The 17,654-nt window shown below is 45.7% G+C and overlaps 1 long non-coding RNA gene across 1 annotated transcript; it reads left to right on the forward strand.

The window, feature by feature from the left end:
• The first annotated feature begins 4,263 nt into the window (after positions 1-4,263).
• On the forward strand, positions 4,264-8,747 carry LOC122901705. Its single transcript, XR_006383662.1, has 3 exons — positions 4,264-4,327; positions 6,297-6,422; positions 8,437-8,747. It is a non-coding gene; the product is annotated as an uncharacterized LOC122901705 (long non-coding RNA).
• Positions 8,748-17,654: the final 8,907 nt, after the last annotated feature.

A 17,654-nucleotide genomic window follows, 5' to 3' on the forward strand; every position in this document is an offset into this window, starting at 1 on the left:
GAACCTGCCTCTCCCTCTGACTCTGCCTGCCATTCTGTCTGCCTGTGCTCGCTCTCTCTCCCTCTCTCTCTGACAAATAAATAAATAAAATCTTTAAAAAAAAAAAAAAACTTAAATACGAATGAGTAAGATGAACACAGGACTTGAGGTCACAAAAGAAGAGAGGAACAGACTGAACCCTTACGACACCAGGCGCGTGTTCCAGCTCGGTGACCCTACACGCACACACAAAAAGGTATTTCTAGTTTATAAAACCCATAGCTGAGCCAGATGAGGAGGTTAGGAGGAAGACTCGGAGATGAAGGTTTGTGGGCAAATGATTACCGAGGAAGTTCTTATGGGAGATTCCGGCAAGGGACCGAGGCAAGTAGGGCGGGGAAGGGGAAGAAGCCCCGCAAAGATGTCATTTCGGTAAGGTCTCCGTCTCCGCCTGGTCCCGCGGGAGCTCTGCAATGTCAGGGACCCCGCATAGTTTCTCCCGGCTCTAGGCAAGCGAGCTGGGCTTTGGCCTCCTCTACAAGTCCCAGCACATCCACAAGCTCCAACACCGTCCCACAGCACAGTGGCTCCTGCAGCCCAGGACTCGTCCTCTGAAGAAGGTCACCAGTGGGTCCTGTTAGGACGAAGAGTGCTTAAGTTGGGGGGATGGGCACGCAGAGGCAGTAAAGGGATTCCGGGAAATCGAGGGGGAGCGTCTGTGGTGTCTGCCCCAACTGGCAGGTGGGAAGGGTCAGTGGTCAGAGGCAGCTTTGTGCCCGAGACTGAAATGACCGGTTGTGACCAGCTGCGCAAGTGAAGAAATAACGCCAGGGAGGAACGAATGGTCATTCTCCAAACGACTCTGTTCTTCCCATGACCTTCCTGTACTTGCATCTAAAGTAGGTGCCCTGTGGTCAAGGTTGCAGAAGGGATGTGGGAGAGTACAGACAAAGAAGGGAAGAACTCATTTGTCCAGAAAACATTCCGATCCTGTTCACATCTTGGAATTTGTCGTGTCATGTATGTGCCGAAGAGAAGCAAGCACCTGGGTTGTAGAATGTGTGTTTGGTCGCCTTCAGGCCTCATCCAGCCCTGCACGGTCACAGGCGGTCCTTTCTCTGTGGGGTCCTCTGCACGGACTGAGCTGCATCTTCAGGGCGTCCGGTGAGACCGCAGGGCCAGCTGTTTCCCAGATGAGAAAGTGAGGCCGGATGCATTAAATCTGCTTCTCAGTCTTCCCCACACGGCATCGGCCATTGTGGCACTTTGTAAAGTACTGCTCGGAGTGCCTGGAAGCGGTCCAGTCCCTGTTTTTTAAAAAACTCCAAAGGTGGTCAGGAAGTACAGTTGGATTTGGAAACAAAGGAATTAAGTGATCCTCCCAGGGTCCTGAGGAAAGAAAGAAAATAGACCCAAACCATTAATTTTTTTCATTCACCCACCTACTTATTTCTTGAGCATTTACTTTGTGACAAGGATTCTGCTAAGTGCTGGGAATATAGCATAGACGAGATCGTCTTAATCTCCACCGTCTCATAAAAAGGAAGCGATCAGGGTGCTGTGTCCATAGTTCCTAGGGCACCATTCAACGTTGTTGGGCAGACAAAGCCTGCAATGACCTTGGGAATGAGACAGATACTGAGCTAATAATTCCAAATGTGATACACCTTATAAAACTGGAGTTTTATTGTATCTGGGGAAAGATAATGTCAATCATCTTCACATACAGGAGAGTCTCTGGTCATTTTGGGCTACTGCCACTGTCTTATTCTAGAGTTAGGCAAAACTGCTAACCAGTTATATATAAAAAAGTGTTCTCTTTTATTAAAACACTGCATAAGCAAATGGATAGGTCGTTGCACAGAGATGCTTCTGACCTTTGGATCTCAAATTCCACAAACCAGATTGAACTCCGAAGTGTGGACTTTTTATAATTATCTAAGCAAAAGATAATCCTGCAGAGAATTTGCCTGGAGTCCAGACAGATGCAGAACTCAGCTTTTATTTCCATATTCTTCTAATGATTCAGTAAAGTACTGGGGAAGTTTTTTGTTTCTGTGTTTCTTTCTTTGTTTTAGGTAAGATAGGTGGATATGTGGTATTTGGTGAAGATAAGCATCCAGATTTTAAGATTTTAAGGCCCCCAAAGCAAGTGTGAGTCATTTGTCTGAGTCCTGCCGCTGAGCGCATGGTGACAGCAATGGGATTCACCTTTGTGTGGGCTTGGAGAGTAACAACCTCCTTGGAACAGGGTATCTCCATGAACAGTCTCGGGAAGAGATGTGGGGACCCCAATCCCAGCCCGCTCTCCTCTATACAGCAGCTGTCAACACAGAAGCCATTTGCCCTGGGAAACTGGTCTCTTTGTGTTTAAAACATAATGTTTCTTTAAAGCATCCTTAGCATATTTTCAGTAGGTCTCAAGATAAGAAAGATTTCTTTTAACACTGTATTCATATAGGAACCTGCCATTCTGATTCAGCAATCAAACTGTTTTCTTTCACGTTTTTTTTTTTTTAATGCTCTTTGAGTTCATCAAAATCCTCATGAGAATTACATCAATTTCTTAAAATTCTCCTTTTTCTTCCTCGGAAATACAATTTGTGATCTCATCGTCTTTTGGCGGGGTGGGTACTGTAGGGGTTGGTTAAGTTCTGGATTTCAGAGTGTTTCCCCGAAGGCAGTATAATGTCAACAAAGCAAGTAATTAAACTGAGTAGGAGGTGCTGACTGGATGAAGCCTTTGCCAAGTTGTTAACACAGCAAGTCATTAAGCAAAGTGACTCCTAAACTCGATAAAGCAAGACTTGCCCTGGATAAGTTACCCTGGGATAACAGAAAGTTGACGACATTAGGCAAATTTTCATCCAGGGAAAAGGTTGAGGACAAAGATAACTCAGCACTAAGCAACCTTTCAGAGCTGAAGAAATGGAGAGGACCCCAAGAGGTCAGTGGGTCCAAGCCCAGCTCTTAAACACACCATTAACTGACTCTTCTGGGCTATAAGCCTGTCCATCTGTTCTCAAACTTAATCAGAATAGACATGCAACTTATTTTTTTTTAACAGCTTATTCCATTTGGAAGTGTTCAATCATTATATTGTATACCTGAAACTAATATTACTCTGTGACTAATATTATTCTGTAATAAATTTAAATAAAAACTTAACAAATAAAAACCCAGCTTATTCTAGTGTTTCATTGCTTCTAAATGGTTTTTCTTTGCCACCAAATGAAGGTTCTCCCAAATTTAAGATCAGTTTTCCTTGGCCAAATTTCTGGCTTTTTGGAAAGAATTGCTCATCATCTTTCTCATTAAAAGCATTAAAAAATGCAGGCTGTACGGCCAGATTGCCTAGGGTGTGAACACTAACTCAACCACCCAGACCCACAGTCTCTTAACATCTTTCTTAATCTGCCTGAGTTTCCTGACTGGTAACATGGCGGTTCTACCAGTTAGCTCTCTCGGAAGGCAGCTACGAGGATTAAGTGGGATAAAGTACTCAAACTTCTTGCTTACTGTTGGTACACGGTAAGTATTCAATAATGATAATAATAATAATATTGTTATTTTTAATGCTTTCTATCTTGAAAGGTGGTAATTGAACCAACCTCTTAGCCTTCTACTGAGCATTAATAAAATTCAAATTCTCTTTTGAAAACTTCAAAACTGTCTCATTTTTTTCTGGATAATTAGTCTGAAGCTTCTTAACATACTGGTTGATATCCCTATAGCCTCAAGGTCTAGAAGTTTACTGTATTCCACCATGTTTTTTATAGCAATGACCTTGCACCTTTAAAGGCAAGATTGCATGATATTTATTACACTGAAATTCTTCTGAATTTGAGGAAGATGTTAGCCAAGAAAAATATTACTTTTTCTTTTAAAATCAGTCCTTAAAGAGACAGTCAGAAATTAGCGGGGTCCTGACAACAGAGTGATGAATAGTAGACATGCTCTTTGCTCTCCTGGTGCTTACAGTCTGATGGGGGAGGCAGACATCCATAAAACAGTCGTAAAAAGCAGGGCCAAGTGAGATAAGAGCTAGAAGGAAATGAAGCTCGCTTCCGTGTGAGTATATTATAAGGAAGCCTGACCGCACCAGATCTCCCTGAGGAAGTGATACCAGAACAGGAGACCTAAGGAAGGAGGAGGTAATAACATCTACTCATTCTTTAGGTCTCCAGGGCGGAGTGAAGGGGGCAGCTGGCCTATTGGGAGCAGCGGTGGGAGGGAGCTGGTCTGCTTCAAAGGGACTGGGGCGGGCGGAGGGGCAGAGCACCAGGAAAAACCATCAGGAAGAAAGGCAGCAAGGCTGGGAGCTGAGAGTGAGGATGGGCACTACCAGGTAAGGCCAGAGGAGAAACCAAGTCAGTCCCCGCAGACCCTCATGGGCCTGTTAGGGACTGTCCGCCCTAGCTCAGGAGTAGCGGGAAGTCATTGAAGATTTTACACAGATTGTGTAGAAGGAGATCCGACTTGCCTTTTGCAAAGGCGACTATGCTGTGGCGTGGGAGTCCCAGGATCCCAGGATCCAGGATCGCATCGGGCTCTGTCCTTGGCGGGAAGCCTGCTTCTCCCTCTCCCACTCCCCCGCTGTGTTCCCTCTCACTGGGTCTGTCTCTGTCGAACAAATAAAAATCTTAAAAAAAACGAAAGAGACTCAAAGTGTGTTTCCCAAAGAAAAAAGAGAGAAACCAAGAAGTGGGCTCTTAAGTCTAGAGAACAAACCTGCCATTACCAGAGGGGAAGCGGCTGGGGGAGGGGGGGTGAACTAGGTGATGGGATTAAGAGTCCGTCATTGCGGTAACCCCTGAGCGCCTTGCCCAACTGCTGAATCACTATAGTGTGCTTCTGAAACTAATAGGATGCTGTATGTTAATGATATTGGGATTAAAATAAAAAGCAAACAAAACAATAGCTAAATCTTATACTTGTTAACCAACCCAATTTACAACATAGAGTCCTAAACTATTGGAGCAACGGTACCGGAGGTGCGATAACATGGGGTTTCCGTGGGAAGTCTTTGTAAGAAGCTAATAGCGCCCCAGTTCCCCACCCCTATTTCCTCCAGGTAGGAGATGCCTTTCCTTCCTGCAGAATGAAACTGAAGGCCTCTCGACGAGAACAGAGGACTCTGGATGAGAGAGGCGGGGATAGGAGAAGAGCTCCTGCACACAGGGTACATATGTAGAGCCACAAAGTGTGTGTCGAAACTGCCTCCGTCTTCTTCCTCCACGTGGCTTCTGCTAGCCGGAAGCTTGTGTTTTCTTGGCAGAGGGCTGGAGGGATTCTCCGGCTTACCTGACCAGCCTAAGAGTAAATGTAGTGATACGGGCTCCGCAGGTAGACCCATGTAGTGGACTCAGTGAAGGGTCTCCGTATGCACAGAGCGTCCTCTCTCCAATGCTCCAGGCTTAAAATAAAACTAGACAGCTAGCAGCCACCAGATAGTTGAGGAAAGGCTATTAATGAAAGGTAGTGATCAAACTCAACAGAAGGAAGCAACTTGAAGGAAACAAACTTTGCCAATAGAAAACTTAGGGAAAAAACCGCAATCTTGTCCTCAGAGAGATAGAGAAGGTATGAAACAACATTTTATACAAAAGGAACATTCAGCATGTTCAAAAGGAACTAATGTCCTATTAAAAATAGGACATTAGTGTTACAAGGTAAAATGTTAACAAGTGTTGCAAGGTAAAATTAAGGCAATCTCCCAGGAAGTAGAGTTTCAAAAAGATAATAGTATACAGATACAGGAGAGAAAAGGTTTGAATATTAGAGGACCGGTGCAGGATGTCCAACATCTCGTCATAGGGTTATGAAAGGAAGGGAACGGAGGATAGGAAATCATCAAAGGAAAAAAAAATTACTGAATGTATCCTGTGTCTCAGTTTCTAGATTCTTGGGCCTACCAGCTACGCAGAATAAGAACTAAAAATAGATGCCTACCTGAGAACATCATAATAAAATCTTCCGTGATATATTTGCAGCACTTAAATAGTGCCTGGCACATAGTAGGCATTCAAAATATTTGTACTAAAGAATAAACAAAATATCCAGAACAATAAGGATAAAGAAGTAGGATCTCCAATTCCCGGGGTGGGGGGTAATGTTTTAATATAACAAATCAAGCGTTAGAATGCCACCTGTCTTCTCAGTAGCAACACCTAAATCTAGAAGACAATGGAGAAAATGCTCCCAGAATTCAGAGGAAGAATAGATTTCTATGTTCTGAAAAAGTATTAAATGTAGAATGGAAGTATTTTCAGATACATAAGGTCTCAACAATGTTGCCTCTTTGTGTTCTTTCTCAGGAAGCTCCTGAGCTGTGTCCTTTATTAAAACAAGGGAACAAACCAAGAAAGTGAAAGACGTAGAAAGCAGGAAATTGGATGGAAGACTAGAGAGTGGTGAAAAGAAATCCTCCAGAATGAGGACAGGTGGGAATCAGCATTCGAGGTGGAACTCGTGTTAGAGAGCTTCTGACCCAGATCGGAGCAAGCAAGTCTGATTTCCTCAGAAGAAGAAGTGGTTCGAGTTTCCAGTGCAGTTGCATGTATTAAAAGGAGATTTAGACAACTGAGGAGGAGTTGGAATTTGTATCAAGCATAAAGAACACGAAACAAGCCACACTAAAACAATCGTGACAATGATTCCAGGGGAAACAGGAGGTTGGGTATTGAAGGGAAGGCGCTCACGGTGGCCTAGAGCATGAACAAGTCAAACAGGCTTTGTCTGTCGGTAAGAACAGAACAAGGAATATGAGCAGAAATGGAAGTCACAGTGTGTGACTGTCTCAGTGTACCGGGCTGCGGGACAGAATCCTACAGACTAGGTGGCTTATGAGTCAGACGCTCTCCGTGTCACCGTTCTGGAGCTGGGACGTCCCAGATCCTGGCACTGCGGATTCGGTGTCCGCTGGAAGCCGGTCTCCAGGTTCCTGACGGTCCTTCCCGCTGTCACCTCCCATGGCAGAAGGGGTGCGGGACCTCTCTGGGGTCCCTCCATAAGGGCATTAATCCCATTCATGTGGACTGCACCCTCGTGGCCTAATTATCTCCTATGGATCCCGCCTCCGCCACCCCCACGCTGGGGATCAGGTTGCATAAAAGATCTTGGGGGAGGGGCAGAATCATTCACAGCACAGCCGTCTACACCGGGGGAACGGGCCACTAGTGGGGCGGGAGTGGGGCGTGCGGGGCGGGGAGCCGCAGCCATCCCAGCTGGCGGCGACACGACGGAGCGCGCCCACGGGGAGCACCGCGGGATATGAGTAATTCTCATTTTCTTCTTCACTGCTTATTTTTTTTTTAATTTATTTGACAGACAGTGATCACAAGTAGGCAGAGAGGCAGGCAGAGAGAGAGGAGGAAGCAGGCTCCCCGCTGAGCAGAGAGCCCGATGCGGGACTCGATCCCAGGACCCTGAGATCATGACCTGAGTCGAAGGCAGCGGCTTAACCCACTGAGCCACCCAGGGGCGCCGCCTTTTTTTTTTTTCTTTTTTTTTTTTTTTTGCACAATGGGTACACAGTACTCTATAAAATCAGAAAATAGACTTACTTTAAAAACAACTCTTCTCTCATAGATTTATAATTTCATAATTTCTTCCTAAAGGTAACTTTTTCATCTATTATATGTGACTTTATTGGTTTCACTCTTTAAGAGCCAATGTATTTCCAAGTTCCTAAAGGCATCTCCCTGTCCCTGCCCAACAAAGCAACATTCACAACCTCTTTGGAGCATAAATTGCTCCAATTTCCAATATAGAAATTGAGATTCACTGGTTTGTCTGATAGGTACAACCAGAAAGGGGCAAGTTAAGATCCAAGTTCAACTTTTTTTTTTCATTCTGAGCTCAGTGTTCTTTCTACCATATGAACGGAGTGCCTATCAGTAAGTGACAATCTCTCCGATCTCAAATTTATGGTATGAAGGTGTGTTATGATCTTTGAATTCCTACCAGCCCTAACACTGCATGAATTACTTAGGTGCATGAGAAGAGTCAGTCTGTGTCGTTAACAATATTTATTTCCCCCACATCGGGGCTGTGGATTCCATTAGGACCCCGAAGTCCACATGATCATGAAGTTAATTTGCTGTCATGCAAGTTTTCACTTCCTGCCTTATTCGTAAATACGGAGGCACAAGAATAGCTTTGGGTTTTATTTTCACTTTTGCAATCACTTGGGAGCCTTACGAAGGCTGAGCAAGAGATTTGGAAACTCATAGTGCATTTCCCAAGAAGCTGCAAAGGTTGTGAAATTCACAGGGCTCTAACCTCCCCATGAGAATGGGAGCTGATGGGCCAAGACAGCTCACTTCCAGTTATGTTCCCGGGTAATTCTCTGGAAATAATGGAGAGGGCATGGGACTCGCAGCCCAGTTGCAGGCTCCCGGTTCAGGCTTATGTCCAGGGGGACACCCACAGGATTCTCTTTTCCTTCTGTTCCAGACATTCACTCTGCAAACTGCACCGAGCCGCCAGGAAAGGCTGAAAACGAGATTGCCTCACTCCGTCCCCGCCAGGACTCCGAAGACACAAAAACCAAATTGCTGCCAGTGACAGAGTTTCAAACTGGATACGAATCAAAGAGGCAGAGTGAGATTGCCTTCTGCTCAGCTCTCGGGTGTACCGTGTGTAATTAGCTGTGCCATGCACTCCCCCGGCTGACCCCTCAAAGCAACGAGAAAGAGGTCTTCTTCAGTCTGAGTGATTTTAGGCCCTGGTAAATGATGCCTCTGTGACAGATAACCTTTAGTCTATGCTTAAAGGACCAGGATTAACTCTTGAGAAAATTCTTTTGAAAAACAAAATCGCTATGAAACTCTAAGAGCTGGTTGTATGTGTGTGTGGTTTTTTTTTTTTTTTTTTAACATTTTATTTATTTACTTGACAGACAGAGATCACCAGTAGGCAGAGAGAGAGGAGGAAGCAGGCTCCCCACAGAGCAGAGAGCCCGACTCGGGGTCCGATCCCAGGACCCCTGGACCATTACCTGAGCCGAACGCAGAATCCTTAACGCACTGAGCCACCCACACGCCCTGAGCTGGTTGTGTTTAAAAGAACATCATAAACCCTCTTCAGGAGCACCCGTAAGCAACCTGGGAAGATTGTCTAATGCAACGATTGGAAGTCACTGGTCCTTGAGCATGCCGACATTAAGAGAACCATTAAATAAAGGTAATTGTTACAACACTGCAGAGTCACACCATCCATCCTGATGTCTGTGTTCCCAAACGTTTGTAAGGGAGATTTAACATGCTGACAAGGGACAGTGCTGGTGATTATGTTCCAGCGGCTACTCAGAGGCAGACCGAGCTTTTGCTGTGCGTCCGTCCGGCCCGTGTCCCCTTCTTATCAGCGCTCTGTCCCATCCTGCCCCGCGCACAGAGCTCTTTCTCCCTGCCCCACCCCCATGGAAAGGTCATCCTGTAAACAATATGATAAAATCCATCAAAATGGTGTGTAAAGACGGGTTACTCACAGTACACACTGGTTACTCACAGAACACAGTGGTGTTCCCTCGTGCAAGGTTATTTTCCTTTCAGTAGCTCTTAGGACAGAGGAGAATCCGGAATCCGGGTTTGCTTTGGAGGAGGGAGTCCCGTGGGAGCTAAGAGGTATGGATTCCATCACTTAGTTCTGAGGGCCATGTCTGAGCATCCCCTGATAAGGCCGGAGGGGCCGTGTCGTGCACACTAAGTGAACTGTTTGGAACTGGCTCAGGGTCTACTGGCTTCTGCCCTGCTGCCCTGGACTAGAAAACAACTAGAAAACAAAGCATTCGCCTCTCCTGGCCCTTGCTAATGGGAACCAGTGGACTATCCTGGGGATTACAACCTGGAGAACTCTAACCGGAAAGGTTTACAAAGTTTCGGACACACGCAGGCCTCCCCAGAAGGGCCCCGAACCGGAGACTTCCCGACACGTCCGGGGGGATGAAGGCTTCTGTGGCCTGTGCGTAAGCGGCTGCGTCTGCTGGTGAGCTCGGCCGGGCCCTCGGGCTCTGCGTCTCTCGTCTTCCCGGTGGTGCTCTCGGCTTGTGTCCTGGGCCGTCAGCGCTGTCCTGTCCCGGAGGTGTCCCTGCCGGTAGTTCTGCCCGACAGGCGAGGCTCTAGGGAAGTGACTGTTCTCAGCCGGGCAGCCGAGGCTTAGCGCGAGTCCGTGTGCAGAGCGCGCGATTCGGAGATAGTTTCAATCTACGAAGTGAGTGAGTCTTTTATATAAAACACACAGAAGGCTAAAGTGTTTCAGTGCAGGGCACCCGGGCGGCCCAGTCGGTTAAGCTTCCAGTGCTTGATTTCAGCTCAGGTCATGATCTCAGGGATGTGAGATGGAGCCCCATGTAGGGCTCCTGGCGCGGCGGGGAGTCTGCTTGAGAGTCTCCCTCTCCCTCGCCCTCTGCCCCTCCCCACCATGCTTGCTCATGCACGCCCTTCTTCTCTCTAAAATAAATAAGTAAAAATTAAAAAAAAAGAAGAAAGTGTTTTAGTGAGTTTTCCCATCCAATACAAACATTGTTCTAGTGGAAATGAAATTTTGGTGCGAGAAGAAAAGGCAGTAATTTATGCTACAGATATGCTCCAAAATGTGTGAAATGACATGTCACAGCTTATATAATGCAGCATTTGTAATATCAAAGGGCGGCAACCGTCCAAATGTCCATCAATAGTGGATTGATCAAATAACTTATAATACACCCATCAGTGGGATATCAGGAAAACCTATAAAAGAATGAGTGAGCTGTGTACCACTATGGGAAGATTACTAAGATGTATTATCACTGCAGAAAAGCAAGGCACAGGTGCTGTGAAAAGAGGTGGAATGAAAGACTATTTTTACATATTTGCTTATAAAGGCAGATTATCTATGAGATGGTCCACAAGAAAATAGTAACTTCAAGGACATTAGAATGGGTGACTAGGGAACAGAGATAAGAAAGGGATGACTTGGGGCATCTGGGTGACTCAGTTGGTTAAGCATCTGCCTTCAGCTGACATCATCATCCCAGGGTCCCGGGATGGAGCCCTGCATCAGGCTCCCTGTTCAGCGGGGAGCCTGCTTCTCCCTTTCGCTCTGCCTGCTGCTCCCCCAGCTTGTGCTCTCTCTCTGACAAATAAATAAAATATTTAGGGGGAAAAAAAAAAGAAAAGAAAGGGATGACTCCTGAGACACGCTTTAGGACCTTTAGAATGACTAATTATATCAATGTGTTTTTTTCTCATAAATAAGCTGGATTAATTTTTTTATTTAAGAGGGAAATAAAGAAAAGGCATATGGTAATTTGCAGGGTGTGTGTTTATGCATAGGAAATGACATGTCTGTCAATGGCATTAGAAGAAAGCCAAAAAACAATGTACATTTTTTTTTGTTTTTCTCAAGTTTGGAAATTTCAAAAGTTTCCAGAATGACCCTTTAGAAATTTTAAACAATTTTTTTGTGATGAACGTATCTGGCCTTTATGTTCAGTTGACTCAGTGAGTGTTCAATGGGAAAATAATAAGGACAAGCTGTATCGTTTTGATTAAGATTGTATCTTTCCATGCGGTGTCTTAGTAGACCCTTCATCAGAAAATCACATTCGTTGTCTTGAATATAGTGCCGGACCTGTTAACCCCATCTTTAGTACAAGCCATCACATTGTTGAGTTGCAAGTGGCCACGACTAATTTAAGCCAATCCTGAATTCCATCTCCCTTATGAAGGTTTGATTGGTTCGGGGATGGACAGCCTCTACCAGTCTAGGAGAGTTTTGCATATCTGTTAGTTTTCCATTTCTGTTCTAATTCATTGTTCGTTTCTGTTTTCACAGCAATGATATTATGTGGGTTTTCTCCATCCATGTTTTCAGTTATTGTGGAACTTAGAGAATAGTATTTGTGATGAGATTCCTCGACGGCAATAGGTTAGGGCAAGAAGAATTGACTCATTTTATAAAATACGTCCTCCGGGTGAAGGTGGAGGGGGCAGACCCCCCACACCTCTGCAGGAGTACAGCTCTTCACGGTCCCCTGACGTTGAATCCATCTTCCTGGGACAGCACTGGACATTGCTTCTACTCCAGAGGTCAGTGCAGTTTTTCTGTAACAGGTCCGATAGTAAATATTTTGGGCACTGTGGGCCATATGATTTCTGTCACAACTACTCAGCTCTGTCCTTGTGGCCACAAGCAGCCGTCAGCAACGAGGCAAACATGGGCTCGGCACCCGTCCCATAAGTTTTTATTTACAAAACAGGTTTGGGGCCGTAATTTGCTGACCCTTCTTCAATTCTTTTTTTTTTTTTTAACTTCAATCCCTAAGCAGGTCTCTCCATTTTAGGGATGATATCTGGACTAGGTTACATTGATACGGAGCTATTTGTATCTTGTGATGTGATAACTTGGCCTTGTGTATTGGGTGGTAGAGACACAAACAACCAAGTTTGTCTGACTCCAAAGTTTGTGTCTCTGCCACCTGAATAGCAGTGGTCGAGCCGGGAGCCTCTCTCCTACCCACATTGTCCCATCCGTGGAATGTGGAGAAGAGTCTGACTTCAGTGGAGTGTTGCAATGATAAAATGAAAGTGTGTGTTAAGTGCCCGAATCAAAGAAAATGCTCCCCAAACACAATTTTCCTTCTCTGGTGCCACAGCAATAACCCCCTCTCCGCATATACACACAAGAAACAGGCAATGCCCCAACTTCATCCACACCTATTTGTAAACCCTCTTTTCAATGACTAATCTTGGAAACTGGAAATTAATTCTAATTAGCTTCAATTGCAGATGATACTACTGAAAAAAAATCTGTCCTCAATTTCTGGTAATATATTTTGTTTAGTTCTTGAAACCCCTTGTGTGTTAACAACAGCTAGCTACAGCAGTCATCAAAGCATTTTTAAAAAGGTCTTGATTCTAATAATTCTCAAGGAAGTAAAGGAAAGCTATAAAATATACTATCAGACTGTAAAAGACCATTAATCAGAAGAGATCTTGCAGAAAGAGTAACAACATTAGATTCAATTTAACGTTTGCAATGTTCCTGGTTATGCTTTTAGAATTGGTTCTACGTAAAATCTTTTAGGCAGTTCAACTTTCAGTGCTGTAAGTAGTGGATTGTGAAAACAATACTACTTGAAATTATCCCCCTTTGAAAAATTAATTAAAAATATGCGTATATCCATAAGGCATTAGTGATAGGAAATACTTTCATAACAGGAGAGCAAGTCTGTGTGTTTACTCTTGTATAAACATCCTTGGAGTCTACAAAATTGAGTATATCTAGCATATCCTTTTTTGGATGGGGTATATTTAAGTCCTCCCATAATTAGAAAATAAAAAAGAATTTTATTTTCACTAGGAAAATCATTAGAATCAATGCTAAGGTGGTTATTTAACATCTGTAAAGTAATAATATCTTCAGAGAAATAACATAAAACCAATACAATTTTAGAAAATAATAAGCACCCCAGTGAATGAGAGAGTTTATTGTTTCAAGCATGAAAATTAAGAACTAGGTGTCCTGGTGAAGGAGCTCTGGCCTTAAATCCTGGATCAGACGCTTCAAAATGTGACTCCCTGCATTTGTTTCTTGGTTCGTTCGTTCATTCATTCATTCACCAAATATACATTTATTTAAAAATTACCCTTTGTCAAGCACTATGCTAGGAACATAATTTGTTTCAGAACAAATGCCTAAACAGTCGATTATAATATGTTTTACGATTGTTACAACAGAAATATGTCCCCGTCGCTGAGAGAGCAGTGCAGAGGGAAGGAGTCACTGCGGCGGGCTGGGGGGAGTGCGGTCCGGGAGGCCGTCGGGGAGGCCTCGGGGATAATGCAAACAGCATTCGTGGTTAGGTATTTTTTGAGGATGAAAAGCCCTGAAATTCTAAACAGAGTGAAAAACAGGATCAACATTTAAAAAGTTTAAAAGTCCACTTTGCGTCTGAGTATGGCTGTGTCTGGTTCGCGCTGACGAGAACAGGGCCTCACGGAGGAAGGTGAGGCCTTCAGGCCGTGCTGCGGGCCTTGGTCCCTCACCCACCTGGCCACTGAGCCCTCGGCCACCATAGGAGTTTCCCTCCTTACGTCTGTGCTGCCAGTGGCTGAAAACCCAGGTGTATGAACGTCGAGGAGCCCAGCCCAGCTGGGGTTTCTGCAGGAAATGTCTCTGATCCTGGTGATGGGAATTTACTACAAAGATCCAAACGGACATCAGGAGGCAAGAATGGGAAACCATTTCGCAGAGTGATCGGGCGTCAGGAAGGCCCCGTTCGCGGGCCTCCGGATCACAGAGCCCTTCCAGCGTCCCCAGAGCACTGTGCGCCTGTGGTCACCCAGGCGGGCACCCGCTCTGCCCGCACGAGTCACCCTTCCAGGCCCGTGACCCAGTTTCTCTCCTTTCGGCTTCTTCCTCCTGTACTGCTGCCCGCTGGCTACTTCTCAGTTTGTCTAAAACTAAAACTCCACATTCCACGGACGGGACAGTTTGTCTCAGGAATTTTGTTGACTCTTTGCGTCCAGGAGCTCACGCAGCCTGCGTGGTCTCCTGTGGTCTCGCGGCTCCTACTCCAGGGGGCTTGGAGCGTCTCTGCGTGCTTCGGTGCAGATCAGACTTCATAACCGGCCCGGGACTTCGCTTCTTAGAAAGCCCTGCTAGCGAGGTTGGCCCTTGCCCACCATCTGAAAGCCTGGGTTTCCGGAAGGTTCCGACCGTTCGTTCAACGGCGAAGTAGCTCGCTCTGCCCGAGCTGTTTGTACAACAGCATGGCTCATGCTGGACACGTGCCCGCCTCTGGCAGCCAGGAAGCTGGCACACGCCAGGACGAGGACACCCGGGTGACCGACCCTCAGGAAAAACCCCTGGGCATCAGCCTCCCTGGGAGGCCGAATTTCCTAGCTGTCGTCACAGCTGGCTTCTGGAGGAAATACGCTCCCTTTGTGTGACTCCCCTGGGACGAGACTCTTGGAAGCTCGTACCTTGTTTCCTCCAGACTTTGCCTTGTGAGCTTTTCCCCGCTTTGTGGGTTTGCTCTGTGTCCGTTGGTATCTCAGCCGCGAGTAGGTCCTGGCGACTCTGCGTCTAGAGATCTTGACGGTGTGATCTTGAGAACCCGTGAGGCCGCTTCGCTTTCCGACTCCCGAAGGAGGGGTGTCTGATGCACAGCCTAGTCCGCAGGACTTACTAGAACCTGACCTCTGGCTGTCTCTGTCCTCCTGTCCTGCCGTTCCCCCTCCCCCGTTCTCGCTCCGCCCGCTCCTCGCTGTTCCTCAGACTTTCCAAGCGAGCTCCTGCTTCAGGGCCTTTGAACGTACGGTTCCCTCGGCCTCTGGCCTTTCTTCCCTAGATCTGCAGGGCTGTTCCTTACCTCAACTGGGTCCCTGCTCACATGTCACCTATCTAAAAGAACTGTCCCTACTACCCACATGCCTTAACTACCTATGCCTTTATCTCGATGAGTTACTCACAGCACTTACCACTCTTTTGCATTATATTGCGTATTTGTTTGTTGCGTATCTTTCCAGCTACAGTATAACTAAATGAAGGCAGGGACTTTGCTTTGTTTACTGCCCTATTTTTAGTCACTAGAACAGTGGTTAGCACATACAAAGGACACAATGTGTACTATGTTTGCAGAAGGAGTGAGGTAATAAATAATGCATCTCTTACCAGGCTGTATTATATGCCCACAGACAGTGTGTAGATATCTACCTTGGGTCAAGCCCTGTGGCACAGACTGCGATCATCGGTCAGTATCTGCTCGCTCCTTATTTTGTAGCAGGAGAATCCCTGATTTCTGGCGGGGTATAGGCCACCAGAAATAGCACACATTTCCCAACCCCTGTGTTGACAAGCATGGCTCTCTAAGTGCAGGCCAATGGGATATAGGAGGAAACTGGGTTTTCAAATTCCAGAAGTATCCTTAATTGGAGTGGGTTTTATGTTTCCTCCCCTTTCCCCACCCTGTTGGGTGGGATTAGTTGTGACAACCGGAGCTCTGGCAGCTTTGGATCATGAGGCAACCTTGGGAATGGAAGGAGAAGATTGAAGGGGCCAGATAATTCAAGGCCAAGGCCAATCCTGAAGAACCTACCTCTGGACTTTCTGAAAGCCAGAAATAAATTTCTTCTTTTAAACCCGACCATGTGGGATTGTATCTCACTTGAAGTTAGTCGTAAATTTAACTAATGTAAGTGCTAATTTCCGGTATGACTTCTTGAAGCCGGTTGGCAGAGTCACACAGTGCAGCGTGAAACCATGAGAACTGTTCAGTTTGTTTAAAGGAAGCCGTGGGCATCACAGGAAGGCTGGCAAGCCGAATGCTATCCTGTGGGAAATGTCAGCTGTGGGAAAACATTGTAATAAGGCCCCCAGTGAGTCACACTTTCCTGTATCCACATGCATCTTCGCAATACGATGTTGCCACTCCTTCTATCGAGAGGCTGAGGCTGTATCCCCACCCCCTTGCATCCTGGTTGGCCTCGTGACTGACCTTGACCAACAGAATGTGACAAAAGCAACCCTGAGTTCCAGAGTCTAAGCTGTAAGAGACCTTGATTAATCGATTGCAGGCGAGGTCATCAGAAATCCCTCTCAGATGACCAGCCTACAGAATCATACAAATAAAGTAGTTGCTATTTTAAGCCACTGTTTTTTTTAAAAAGATTTGTTTATTTGAGAGGGACAGAGACAAAGAGAGAGGACAAGGACAGGGGCAGAGATAGAGGGAGACAAGCAGACTGTCCATTGAGCAGGGAGCCTGATGCATGACTTGATCTTAGGACCCTGAGATCATGACCTGAACTGAAATCAAGAGTCAGATGCTTAACCAACTGAGTCACTAGGTGCCTCTAAGCCACTAAATTTTGACAAGATTTGTTAGCAGCAACAGATACCTGAAAATTAGTCTGAGTGCATATCTGTTTCTTGCTACAAAAAGATCCTCAGACAAGGCTAAATGTAAGTTAAAATCATTTAAAGTATTGAGTTTGGTCACTTTTAGAGAAATATAAAATCTTCAGCTTACCCACTTTGACATTAAAAATGAGGACCACAAGTCTTTATTCAATAATTACAATAAATGTAAAAAGTAGCAAAGGGGGATGCCTGGGTGCCTCAGTCGGTTAGGCCACTGTCTTCTGCTCAGGTCATGATCCCAGGGTCCTGGGATCCAGTCCCACATCGGGCTCCTTGCTTGGCGGGGAGCCTGCTTCTCCCTCTGCCTCTGCCTGCCTCTCTGTCTGCTGCTCCCACTGCTTGTGCTCTTTCTCTCTCTGACAAATAAATAAATAAAATCTTTAAAAAAAAAGTAGCAAAGGATAGTAGAAGGAATATTAGATGAGAAACTGGTAGAACTGGGTTAGGGTTCTCCTATGGTAAATTGGTTTTATGACCTTAAGACAGTGGCCTTGGGGCATGTGGATGGCTCGTAGCCTTGATTTTCGCTCAGGTCATGTTTGCAGGATGGTGAGATCAAGCCCTGTGTTGAGCTCTGTGCTTCAGCGACAAGTCCGCTTCAGATGCTCTCTTTCCCTCCCCCTCTGCCCCACCCCCAGCAAGAGCTTTCACTCTCTCTAACTAAATAAATAAAATCTTAAAAAAAAAAAAAAGTTGCCTGGTCTTCTGGTGTGTGTCATTTTTCTCAGGTGTAATATGGGGACCACCTTGTTGCTCACTCACTCCCT

The sequence above is a fragment of the Neovison vison genome, chromosome 3 (assembly GCF_020171115.1).
Source record: "Neovison vison isolate M4711 chromosome 3, ASM_NN_V1, whole genome shotgun sequence".
NCBI lineage: Eukaryota > Metazoa > Chordata > Mammalia > Carnivora > Mustelidae > Neogale > Neogale vison.